This window comes from Myxine glutinosa, chromosome 7 (genome assembly GCF_964187855.1).
Source record: "Myxine glutinosa chromosome 7, kmMyxGlut1.1, whole genome shotgun sequence".
Taxonomy (NCBI): Eukaryota; Metazoa; Chordata; class Myxini; order Myxiniformes; family Myxinidae; genus Myxine; species Myxine glutinosa.
The window spans coordinates 64859938-64873204 of NC_136267.1; the positions used below are offsets into that span (position 1 = coordinate 64859938).

Below are 13267 nucleotides of genomic sequence, written 5' to 3' on the forward strand. Positions count from 1 at the left end.
GTTGTCTTCTCTCCACTGTAATGAGTATCAGTGCCAGCAATTAACATGTTTGTCGAAGCTAATTGAATGTAACTTAGTTGCATGCGTTAATGACATTTTGCTGGCAAAATTCATATCCATGTGCCTAATCAGATGGATGGCAGTTGCCTGGAACTCAATTAGGATGCAGCATGGAGGTGGGGTGTGACGGCGAGAGAGGATTTGCAGGAACGAAATCCGCAGCAGAGCACATGCTGCGGCGTACCTTAGTTGGAGCGAGAAGAGGTATTTATTAGTTAATGAGCCACCTGGGACGAGCAGGCCTTGATTTGAACACGGCTTTTTGCATAATGTCCTACATCATGTTGTGACCTCATGAGACCTGCATGTCATTAAGTCGAGGACATCTGGCAGCACACATGGAGCAAAGGACTACAAAACCAGCCTGAAGAATTTAATAGATGGTACAAAAGATGATCCGTGTTCCATGTGCTTTGATGTGTAATCCTGAGCCACTTGAGCTGAGCATTGTAAATTATATCCCCATTGTAGGTTATACATCTGTTGTGGAGTACAGGAAAGGGGAAAGCGTTAACATGCGAAACGTCCATTCAAATAATACATATGTAATTACATTGTACAATGTAATTAAGATTGTTCAATTTGAATATATGGTCTTACCAAAGAAAACGATTGGTATTTATCGAATTTGCACTTTTTTCTGTCCCTGATCACTGATGCTTATATGGAGATTGATCAGTATTTTCATGTCTCAAAGTGCAAATTTTAAAGTTGTTGCAAACTGAGGTCTTGTTATTTATATTAATTATGGGATATGGACATCACTATCAAAGCAGGCATTTGCCACCCACCCCTTGTTGCCCTTAGCAAGGTGGTGGTCTTGTTAAATTGCTGCAGTTCATATGATGGAGGTACTTTGACAATGTTATATGGTTACGAGTTCCAGAATTTTGACACAGCAACAATGAAGGAATGGTGGTATATACTATGTCCAATTCAGGATATAGTAATACTTTTTCATATGCATGGTGTAGGCTCATGGAAGAGCAAGGACACAGAACAGGTCAGGACACAACATAACAAAGGGAACAGCAGGACTATCTCCTTGTGGTGCACAATGGTAACAGTGTTCTTGAGGGCACTGGCTGAATGTCTGGAGGATGTTGGTTGGTACCTCAGAGGTGTAGTGTTCATGGGCCTTCGCTGTGAGGACTTGCTGTGCCACCCACCAATCCAACCAGGGTAGGTGGAGCTCTTTAGCCTTGGTAGGCAGTCCACCTTGGAGAAGGAAACTGATTGCAAATCCCCCTGCTACCTTGCAGGATATGTCTGGGTGATAGAACTTTTGGGAGGTGCCTTCCATAAACATTGTGCACGTTGAATAAACACCGTACATATGGATAACTCATTATACAGTGCCTTCAGAAAGTATTCACACCCACCCCTTAAAGTATTCACTTTTTGTTATGTTACAGCCTGAATTTAAAATGGATTAAAATGAGATTTTTGTCACTGATCTACACATAATACCCCATCATGTCAAAGTGGGATGTCTTATAGAATTTTTACAAAACAATTAAAAATTAAATACAGAAATATCTAATTTACATAAGTATTCAACCCCCTTCATCAATACTTTGTAGAAGCACCTTTGGCAGTGATTACAGCTTTGAGTCTTCTTGGCTATGTCTTAATCAGCTTTGCCCATCTGGATTTGGGGAGTTTCTCCCGCACTTCCTTGCAGATTTGGTCAAGGTCTGTCAAGTGGGATGTGGAGCGTCAGTGAACAGCAATCCTCAAGTCATTCCACAGATTCTCAATGGGATTCAAGTCTAGGCTTTGGCTGGGCCACTCGAGCAGTATCATGTTCTTGTTATGAAGCCATACCAGTGTTACTTTGGTTGTATGCTTGGGGTCATTGTCCTGTTGGAATGCAAATCTTCGCCGCAGTTTAATGTCTTTTGCACTGTGAAGCAAGTTCTCCTCAAGGATTTGCCTGTATTTGGCTCCATTCATTGCTCCCTCTATCCTTACAAGTCTCCTAGTCCTTGCCACTGAAAAGCATCCCCATAGCATGATGCTGCCACCACCATGCTTCCTGATAGGGATGGTGTTAGATGGGTGTTGAGCTGTGCTCGGTTTCCACCAGACGTAGTGCCTTGCATTCAGGCCAAGGAGTTAAATTTTAGTCTCATCAGACCACAGAATCTTTTGCCGCATGTTGTCAGTCTTTCATGTGCCATTTTGAAAAATATAGGTGTGCTGTCATTTGCCATTTTCTCAGGTGTGGCTTCTGTCTGGCCACTCTCCAATAAAGCCTAGATTTGTGAAGCACTGCAGAAACTGATGGCCTTCCAGCAGGTTCTCTCATCTCAGCCAAGGAACTCTGTAGTTCTGTGAGGGTGATCATTGGGTTATTGGTCACCTCCCTGACCAAGGTTCTTCTTGCATGGTTGCTCAGCTTTGTCGGACAGCTAACTCTAGGCAGAGTCTGTTCAGTTGCATATTCTTTACAATTCCTAATGATGGAGCTCATTGTACTCTTGGAAACTTTCAAAACTCTAGAAATTGTTGTATACCCTTCCTCAGATCTATGACTCCCCACAATTATTCCATCTCGGAGTTCCACGGACAGTTCCTTGGACTTCATGGTGGAGTTTCTTCTCTGACGTGCACTGTCAACTGTGGGACCTTATATAGAAAGATGTGTTTCTTTCTACATCATGTTCAATCAATTGAATTGGCCACAAGTGGACTCAAATCAAGTTGTAGGGACATCTCAAGGATGATCAAAGGACATTGGATGCAACTGAGCTCAATTTGGAGTGTCATAGCAAAGGGGTTGAATACTGATTGACTCAAAACATTTGAGCTTGTCATTTTAAATTATTTAGTAAAAAATTCTGAAAATAGATTCCACTTTGACATTATGTGTAGATCAGTGGCAAAAAAATCTCAATATAATCCATTTCAAATTCAGGCTGCAACACAACAAAATGTGAAAAAGTAAATGGGTGTGAATACTTTCTGAAGGCACTGTACATGTATAGCATATGCCATAAATCCATTGCAGGTGCATAAAGGAAGCATGGCCGAATTTGCATATTGACAGTTGGGTGTGGTTCGAGTCTTAAAGGGCTCAAAAGAGTGAAGTGAATTGCACTCATGAAATAACAGGACTCAAAATGCAATTAGAAAGCATATGAAAATGCGGAGCCCATCCACGTACACTTAGTATTCAGACTTCTTCTTCCGTATGCCAAACATGACTAAAACAGCTAAAATGATGCACTCAAAAAATGACGATTTTATGCGACCTTTACCCTTTGACCTCAAAAGCAATAGGCTTCAGTGACCCAACATGCAAATTCTTAAAATTTCAGATCAATTGGATGAAAACTGACGATTTTTTGTGACGTTGACTTTTTATCAAATTTTTAGTCTTTCTTCTCCATATTCGCAGAATAAAACTTTGTTGAAAATTTGATGACAATGCTAAAATGGTAAAAAAAAGTTACTGCCTGGACAGACAGACAAACAGACAGACAGACATAAGTGATTGAAAAAAAAAAGCAGATTAAAAACATTTGAAATTTAAAAACGTGCTAGAAAATAATAATCTGAACCATGTTGTCATAAATTAATCGATGTTAGCTGTCTCATTTCTTGTTACCAAAATAAAACTGCGTCTTTATAACATTATTAACTCAAATTTCCATGCAAATTTTGATTTAATTTTTTAAAAGCCTAAACTTAAAAACAATGAGGACAAATCCAATGCATATGTTGCAATCAATGCATATGTTTGCTTGATATGTTGCAATCCTTTACTCTAAATAATGCAAAATTAAATGGAAATGGAAGATGCCGATTGTCGTACGTACTGGAAATGTTTGAAATATACTAACAATGGTAATTAGACATTTATCCTCTTCTGCATCGAGCTTTATGATGCAAGCAAAACTATCATTTGCAAAATGTTATCGTCTTTTATATTACCGGGATGCAATTATTTGGAATTCATACAACTAGTGGGGGCATGTTACAGTACTTTTGTTTCAAGTCGATGCATTATAAAGAAATGATAACTAGCATTTCACTCTAATAAGCTGTTTGATCTAAACCAGCTATAACATTTCATGTCATGCAGCATCGCCCGATACAATCCTATTACATACCTCATTCTCCATGATCATGCATTGCAAATTGTTTAAAATCACATCAATGTTACTTTAACTCCAAAACTTTGCAGACTGTGAATATTACTATAAAACCAAAATCCTGTAAAAAAAATATTCCCTTGCATATACCAACATTCAATTGTACACAGATATTTAATTATTTAAAGGAAACTTCTTTGACAGTTACCTTTGTGGAGAAATTCCTTGGGAGATGGAACACTTTCAATACCAATAAAACGATACTCATCATGCAGGATTTAAGAATTAAAAAGGGCAACAACAAGTAAACCAAAAAAACATGTTTTAGGGCTACACACTTTTATTCTAAAAAAGTTTTAAACCTATTTTTTTTTTTTACATTTTGATAGATTAAAATGTACCAGAAAAGAGGACTGTGGGCCAAATTTCAGCTCTCTTGGACGTATGGAACCTAGAAAATGAACGGCTCAAAGATTTGAAACGGGACAAACAAACAAAGTTCAGATGAAGTTAAATAAAAGTGTGTAAAAAAAAAGAAAAGGGGAAACCATTAGAGAATGACAGTAAGAAATAGGCAAGAACATCAAAGTATGGAGTAAAGATCAAGCAAATGGAATGTTGGGGTCAAAGTTCAATTACAAATCTGTATTACTTCAAAAAACAAAGACTTGTAGGAGCTGTGCTCCCACGTCAATCGGAAGAATGGACGCGACAAAAAGCTGGAATTCGTCCGAGTTTCTTTATTGTCACAAAACAACTCGGGTACTCTGAAAAGCCCGTTTATCGGGCAGCAATATATATACACACATTATCCCGGAGCGTTTGCCCGGGAAAGGCGAGAGGTGGCGTGGCCAGGCGTCCTGGCCGCGGCCTGGCAAGTCGAGAGCGGGCGTGGCCGGGCATGCCCGGGCGTCCCGGCCGAGGCCTGGCAAGTTGAGCGCGGGCCTGCCCGGGCGTCCTGGACGAGCCCGGCATGGTGATCGCTCCGCGTCCTTGGTAGGTGCAAGGCGATTGTGTAAACCCAGCGGTAGCCGTTACACACGTCCCCCCAGAATCGACTTGCAACGGCAGGGTCAATTTGAGGGGGGTCCTGATGACCCGGCCGAAGCGACCCCTGGCGGGTCGTGGGGGGGGGGTCCGGTGTGGTGGTGGGCGGTCGAGTGGGGGGCACCATGGACGGGGGGCGGCCTCGCCGCGGCGGAAGGGCCAACCGTGGCGGTTGGTCGATGTCCATGTGCACCGGCTTGAGGCGGTCCACCGCAATCCGGTCCGACCTGCCGCCGATGTCGATGACGAACGACTTGTCGTCCCGTCGCAGGACCCAGAAGGGCCCGTCGTACGGCGGCCGGAGTGGCCCCCGATGTGCGTCATGACGCACAAAAACGTACTCCGCTGTGCGAAGCGCTGGGGGGACGTAGGACTGGGGGTCACCGTGGTGGGATGTTCGCACGGGGGCAAACCGTCGGGCGGCCTCCTGGAGGTCCGAGCGCTGGTGAGCTGCGGGACCAGGGACTGGTAGCGTCGGGCACGAATTTGCCCGGGACGCGTAGCGCCTGGCCGTAGACAAGCTCGGCGGTGGATGCCCGGAGGTCCTCCTTGGGGGCCGTGCGGAGGCCCAAAAGGACCCACGGCAGCCGGGCGGCCCAACCGCCGTCTTGAAGGCCGGCCGTGAGCGCGGCCTTCATGGAGCGGTGGAATCGCTCGCACAACCCGTTGGCTTGGGGGTGGTAGGCCGTAGTACGGTGGAGCTTGACCCCCAGGTTGCGGGCGACCGTGCCCCACAGCTCGGAGGTGAACTGCGGTCCGCGGTCTGACGAGATGTCCGCCGGTGCGCCGAAGCGGGCGACCCAGGTGGCGATGAAAGTCTGCGCCACGTCGGCGGTGGTGGTGGAGACGAGGGGAACGGCCTCCGGCCACCTGGTGGTCCTGTCCACCATGGTGAGCAGGTGTGTGAACCCCCGTGATGGGGGGAGGGGGCCCACCAGATCCACGTTGACGTGGTCGAAACGTCGTTCGGGCACGGTGAAAGGTGCCAGCGGGGCCTGGGTGTGTCAGTGGACCTTGGCCTGTTGGCAGGCTGTGCAGGTGCTGGTCCAATCGCGGACGTCCCGTCGAAGGCCGTGCCAGACGAATCGCGCCGACACCAGCTTCTGGGAAGCTTTCCGGCCCGGGTGGGAAAGGCCGTGGAGGGAGGCGAAGATGCGGCGTTGCCAGGTCACGGGCACGATGGGGCGAGGCTGGCCTTGGGAGACGTCGCAGAGCAGGACAGTGTCCGCGAAGGGGATGTCGGCCAGGCGGAGGCCCGTGTCCGCCGCCCGGAGGGCTTGCACCATGGTGTCGGTGGTTTGGTCCGCCGCCATAAGCGCGAAGTCCATGCCGAGGTGGACCGCGTTCACGCTGGCCCGAGAAAGACAGTCGGCCACGGCGTTGTTTTTGCCGGCGACGTGCCGGATGTCCGTGGTAAACTCCGACACGGCGGAGAGGTGGCGCTGTTGGCGGGCCGACCCCGGCTCCGTGACCTTCGCCATTGCATAAACCAATGGCTTGTGGTCGACGAACGCCGTGAAGGGTCAGCCCTCCAGGAGGTGGCGGAAATGACGAACGGCCAGGTGTAGACCGAGGAGCTCACGGTCAAACGTGCTGTATTTGAGCTCGTTCGGCCGGAGCTGCCGGCTGAAAAAAGCGAGTGGCTGCCAAACCCCGTTCACCCATTGCTCATGTACGGCGCCCACCGCGTAGTCGGAGGCATCCGTGGTGAGGGCGATGGGAGCGTTGAGCACCTGGTGAGCGAGCAGTGTTGCGTCGGCGAGGGCCCGTTTTGAGCTTTGGAAGGCCGCGTCCATTGCTGCGGACCAGACGATGTCGTGCTTGGCCGGCTTGCCCCGGAGGGCTTCGTAGAGGGGCCGCATGAGTTGAGCAGCGCGGGGCACGAAGCGGTGATAGAAATTCACCATTCCCAGGAATTCCTGCAGGGCCTTTATGGAGCGGGGACGCGGAAACTTGGTGATGGCCTCGACCTTGGTTGGCAGCGGCACGGCCCCGTTCTTGGTGATGTGATGGCCCAAAAAATCAACGGCCGTCGTGCCGAAGTGGCATTTGGCCGGGTTGACGATGAGGCCGTGCTCGCTGAGGTGCCCGAACAGTGTTCGGAGGTGCTCGGCCCGGGACGTGCTGGCGACGAGGATGTCGTCCAGGCAAACGAAGAGGAACGGCAGGTCATGCAGCACGCCGTCCATCAAGCGCTGGAACGCCTGAGCCGCGTTCTTGAGGCCAAACGGCATCCGTAGGAATTCGAATAAGCCGAACGGCGTGATGACGGCGGTTTTAAGGACGTCGGCCGCCCTGACAGGTACCTGGTGATATCCCCGTATGAGATCGATTTTTGAAACAATGACCCGTCCTGCCAGACGGGCGGAGAAGTCTTGGATGTGCGGGATCGGATACCTGTCGGGGGTGGTAGCGTCGTTAAGGCGGCGGTAGTCGCCACATGGGCGCCAGCCGCCCCCTGGCTTTGGGACGATGTGTAGTGGCGAAGCCCACGCGCTATCGGAGCGCCGCACGATGCCGAGGTGTTCCAAAGCGTCGAACTCGGCTTTGGCCACGGCGAGCTTGGCTGGGTCGAGGCGGCAGGCTCTGGCGTACACCGGCGGGCCCGTGGTTGGTATGTGGTGCTCGATCCCATGTCGTACTGCGACGGCCGAAAACGTCGGCCGCGTGAGGGCCGGGAACTCCGTGAGCAGGCGAGCAAACTCGTTCGCCGCCGGGAGGGCGCATGCCAGCTCGGTCGGAGCGGAGCTGCTCAATGTGCATACCAGGGAGCTGAAGGTCTCGGCGTTGATGAGGCGACGCCGTTGGACGTCCACCAGCAGTCCGTGTGCGCAGAGGAAGTCGGCGCCTAGCAGAGCCATGGGCACGTTTGCGGTTACAAACATCCAAGTAAAGCGTTGGCCGCCGAAGCAGAGGGTGACGTTGCGTGGGCCGAAGGTGCGGATGGCCGATCCGTTGGCCGCAACCAAGGAGGGGCCGCAAACCGCGGACTGCCTGTCCTGATCAGAGGCGGGTATGACGCTCAGTTGGGCGCCGGTGTCGCACAGGAAGCGCCGTCCGGACGCTTTGTCCATGATGAAAAGTAAGTTGCCCGTGTGGTCGGCGCTCATGGCTGGTAATGAACGCCGGCCCGGCCGTTTCCCGGCCTGCCGAAGGTGCACGGGGGTCGGCATGTCCGGGCCTTCTGTCCGAACCTGGCATGATAGTAACACCACGCTTGGTCAGGTGGAGGCCCCGGTCGTCGTGCTGGAGGTGGTCGGCTCGGCGTAGCGGCCGCCAATTGCGTCGGCAGTTCGGTCGTCGACCGTGCCGGGTGCTCGGGCGCCATGGGCGTTGCGTCAGACGGCGGTGGGCCCCAGGTCGCTGCTGCAATGCGTTGGCCTGCCGCGGAGATCTTGTCGGCTTCCCTGGCGAGGGCGCGGGGATCCGTGATCGTCGTGCTTGCCAGGGCGAAGCATACCGGGCTAGGCAGCTGACGGAGGAACAGCTCCCGGAACAGGAATGCCGGAGAGTGCTCGCCGAGCAGCGAAAGCATGTAGTCCATTCGCTCGGACGGGCGCGTGTCGCCGAGCTCGGGCAGGTCGAGCAGACGCCGTGCGCGTTCCGCCGATGGGAGGGCGAAAGCGTCGAGGAGGAGCTTTTTAATCGCGCCGTATTTGTCAGCGGCTGGCGGGCTCTCGAGGAGGCTCAGGGCGCGGGCCGCGGTGGCTGAACCGAGCGCTGCTACCACATGGTGGAAGCGGGTGTCATCGGCCGTGATGCCTCGCAGGGCGAACAGGGAGTCCGCCTGGGCGAACCAAACCGCCGCGTGAGCCTCCCAGAAGGTAGGCAGTTTAAGGGCAACTGCCGTGTCCATGTCGGTAGGTCACCAATGTAGGAGCTGTGCTCCCACGTCAATCGGAAGAATGGACGCGACAAAAAGCTGGAATTGGTCCGAGTTTCTTTATTGTCACAAAACAACTCGGGTACTCTGAAAAGCCCGTTTATCGGGCAGCAATATATATACACACATTATCCCGGAGCGTTTGCCTGGGAAAGGTGAGAGGGGGCGTGGCCGGGCGTCCTTGCCGCGGCCTGGCAAGTCGAGGGCGGGCATGCCCGGGCATGCCCGGGCGTGGCCTGGCAAGTCGAGAGCAGGCGTGGCCGGGCGTCCCGGCCGAGGCCTGGCAAGTTGAGCGCGGGCCTGCCCGGGCGTCCTGGACGAGCCCGGCATGGTGATCGCTCCGCGTCCTTGGTAGGTGCAAGGCGATTGTGTAAACCCAGCAGTAGCCGCTACAGACTATTTATTACTTTCAGATCAAGACATTACCCATCGCTGCAACGGATTCATAGTCATCGTCGTCCCCGTCCCCCCTCGCTTTACCCAACTACCCCACTCCCTCCTCCCTACCCCCATCCAGTCACAGGGAATAACCATGTCCAACCTTGCCGGAATCCTTAATCTCTCACCAAATATCAAGGAAAAACAAGAAAGAGCAATCAGAGATTGCAGACCCTCGCCAGGATTGGTTTTGTGTGCCCTATTTTGTGTAAATGGAAGGATGTACGAAATGAAAGGTCGTTGGTTGCAAATGAAAGGTCTAAATGGTCTAATTTTAAATGTGTAAAGGTCAAATGTCTGAAAAGTTGTAAAGGTCAAATGTCTGAAAAGTTGTAAAGGTCAAATGGCCTGAAAGTCTAAAGGTTGAAAGATGGAAAGTTCTGAAAAGGTCTAAAGACTCTAAAGTATCTTTGAAGGCCTTGGGTGTCTTTAGGGTGTAATTTAAGATTTAAAGGGTCGGAATTGTCTGAAGGAGTCCAACAGTCAGTGAAGGGCAAAGGGTAGAAAGGAATCTAAGTGTATTTGGGGTTGTAAAGGGTTCTGCATCTAAGAGTATCTAAAGGGTCTTAGAGGTCTAAGGGTTTGAAAGGGTCTTAGCGATTTTAGAAGGTCTTATGGGTCTAAAAGGCCTTAGGGGTCATAAGGGACTTGGGGGTTTTAAAGGGACTTAAGGGTTTTAAAGGGACTTAGGATTCTAAAGGGACTTAAGGGTCTAAAAGATCTCAAGGGTCTAAATGGCTTTAGGGGTCGAAATATTATTTAGGATATTAAAGGGTATTCGGGGTCTAAAGGTTCTTCCAGATCTAATGGTCTTCGGGTCTAACGGGTCTTTGATGGGCAAACAAGACAAGAGGCTAATGGAGTAACTTTGATGGGCTAACTTCACCATTGGGAGATAGGGCCAAAAACGATATATAGCAGAATAGCTCAAAAAGTTATGGACAGGATTTGGATGAATGTTGGTGGACCAGTTGTGTGTGACAAGAACTAATCGATTCGATTTTGGTGAAGATCTGAATATGGATTCAGATACGATAATTATTTAATTTCAAGTGATTCTTCACCATTGAGGGATCAGGCAAAAGCGATAACATGATATTTTTTAAAGTTATGGGTGACTTTAGACAAAACTTGGTGGACGAGTTGGTTCGGTGACAAGAACAAGCCGATTATATTTTGGTTCAGGTCTGAATCAAGATCCGGCCTATCAGTGGGATACAAAACATAAACTGTTCAGGCTGGTGGAGGTATGCGCTCTACAGAGTGCCGTTCTAGTTAGATACTGTACCAGACACGCTGTATCCATTCAGGAAGCCAGTTTTTGATCTGGTTAGCTACTGTACCAGACATGCTGTATCCATTCACGAGGCTAGTTTTTGATCTGGTTAGCTACTGTACCAGACATGCTGTATCCATTCACTAAGCCAGTTTTTGATCTGGTTAGCTACTGTACCAGACATGCTGTATCCATTCACGAAGCCAGTTTTTGATCTGGTTAGCTACGGTACCAGACATGCTGTATCCATTCACGAAGCTAGTTTTTGATCTGGCTGGCGACTGTACCAGACACGATGTATCCTTTCACAAAGTCAGTTTTTGATCTGTTTAGCTACTGTAACAGACACGCTGTATCCATTCACTAAGCTAGTTTTTGATCTGGTTAGCTACTGTACCAGACACGCTGTATCCCTTCACTAAGCCAGTTTTTGATCTGGCTAGCTACTGTACCAGACACGATGTATCCATTCACTAAGCCAGTTTTTGATCGGTTTAGCTACTGTACCAGACACGCTGTATCCATTCACGAATCCAGTTTTTGATCTGTTTAACTACTGTACCAGACATGCTGTATCCATTCACTAAGCTAGTTTTTGATCTGGTTAGCTACTGTACCAGACTCGCTGTATCCATTCACTAAGCCAGTTTTTGATCTGGCTAGCTACTGTACCAGACACGCTGTATCCCTTCACGAAGCCAGTTTTTGATCTGTTTAGCTACTGTACCAGACACGCTGTATCCATTCTCGAAGCCAGTTTTTGATCTGGCTAACTACTGTACCAGACATGCTGTATCCATTCACGAAGCCAGTTTTTGATCTGGCTAGCTACTGTACCAGACACGCTGTATCCATTCAGGAAGCCAGTTTTTGATCTGGTTAGCTACTGTACCAGACATGCTGTATCCATTCACGAAGCTAGTTTTTGATCTGGCTAGCTACTGTACCAGACATGCTGTATCCATTCACTCAGCCAGTTTTTGATCTGGTTAGCTACTGTACCAGACATGCTGTATCCATTCACTAAGCTAGTTTTTGATCTGGCTAGCTACTGTACCAGACATGCTGTATCCATTCACGAAGCCAGTTTTTGATCTGGTTAGCTACTGTACCAGACATGCTGTATCCATTCACGAAGCTAGTTTTTGATCTGGCTGGCGACTGTACCAGACACGATGTATCCATTCACAAAGTCAGTTTTTGATCTGTTTAGCTACTGTACCAGACACACTGTATCCATTCACTAAGCTAGTTTTTGATCTGGTTAGCAACTGTACCAGACACGCTGCATCCATTCACTAAGCCAGTTTTTGATCTGGCTAGCTACTGTACCAGACACGATGTATCCATTCACTAAGCCAGTTTTTGATCGGTTTAGCTACTGTACCAGACACGCTGTATCCATTCACGAATCCAGTTTTTGATCTGTTTAACTACTGTACCAGACATGCTGTATCCATTCACTAAGCTAGTTTTTGATCTGGTTAGCTACTGTACCAGGCATGCTGTATCTATTCACTGAGCCAGTTTTTGATCTGCTTAGCTACTGTACCAGACACGCTGTATCCATTCACGAATCCAGTTTTTGATCAGTTTAGCTACTGTACCAGACATGCTGTATCCATTCACAAAGCCAGTTTTTGATCTGTTTAGCGACTGTACCAGACACGCTGTATCCATTCACTAAGCCAGTTTGTGATCGGTTTAGCTACTGTACCAGACACGCTGTATCCATTCTCTAAGCCAGTTTTTGATCTGGCTAACTACTGTACCAGACATGCTGTATCCATTCACTAAGCCAGTTTTTGATCTGGCTATCAACTGTACCAGACACGCTGTATCCATTCACTAAGCCAGTTTTTGATCTGGCTAGCTACTGTACCAGACACGCTGTATCCATTCACTAAGCCAGTTTTTGATCTGTTTAGCTACTGTACCAGACACGCTGTATCCATACACTAAGCCAGTTTTTGATCGTGCTAGCTACTGTACCAGACACGCTGTATCCATTCACTAAGCCAGTTTTTGATCTGTTTAGCTACTGGACCAGACACACTGTATCCATTCACAAAGCCAGTTTTTGATCTGGTTAGCAACTGTACCAGACATGCTGTATCCATTCACAAAGCCAGTTTTTGATCTGGTTCGCTACTGTACCAGACACGCTGTTTCCATTCACTAAGTCAGTTTTTGATCTGTTTAGCTACTGTACCAGACATGCAGTATCCATTCACTGAGCCAGTTTTTGATCTGTTACGCTACTGTACCAGACACGCGGTATCCATTCACTAAGCCAGTTTTTGATCTGTTTAGCTACTGTACCAGACACGCTGTATCCATTCACTAAGCCAGTTTTTGATCAGGCTAGCTACTGTACCAGACACGCTGTATCCATTCACGAAGCCAGTTTTTGACCTGTTTAGCTACTGTGCCAGACATGTTGTATCCATTCACGAAGCCAAT

General features: G+C 49.0%; 1 long non-coding RNA gene across 1 annotated transcript in view; it reads right to left on the reverse strand.

The window, feature by feature from the left end:
* Positions 1–419: 419 nt before the first annotated feature.
* Positions 420–13267, reverse strand: part of LOC137430559 (uncharacterized) — a 40541-nt gene continuing 27693 nt past the window's right edge. Inside the window, exon 2 of the long non-coding RNA XR_010985096.1 lies at positions 420–540. This is a non-coding gene — a long non-coding RNA (uncharacterized LOC137430559). The remainder of the gene's footprint in view (positions 541–13267) is intronic.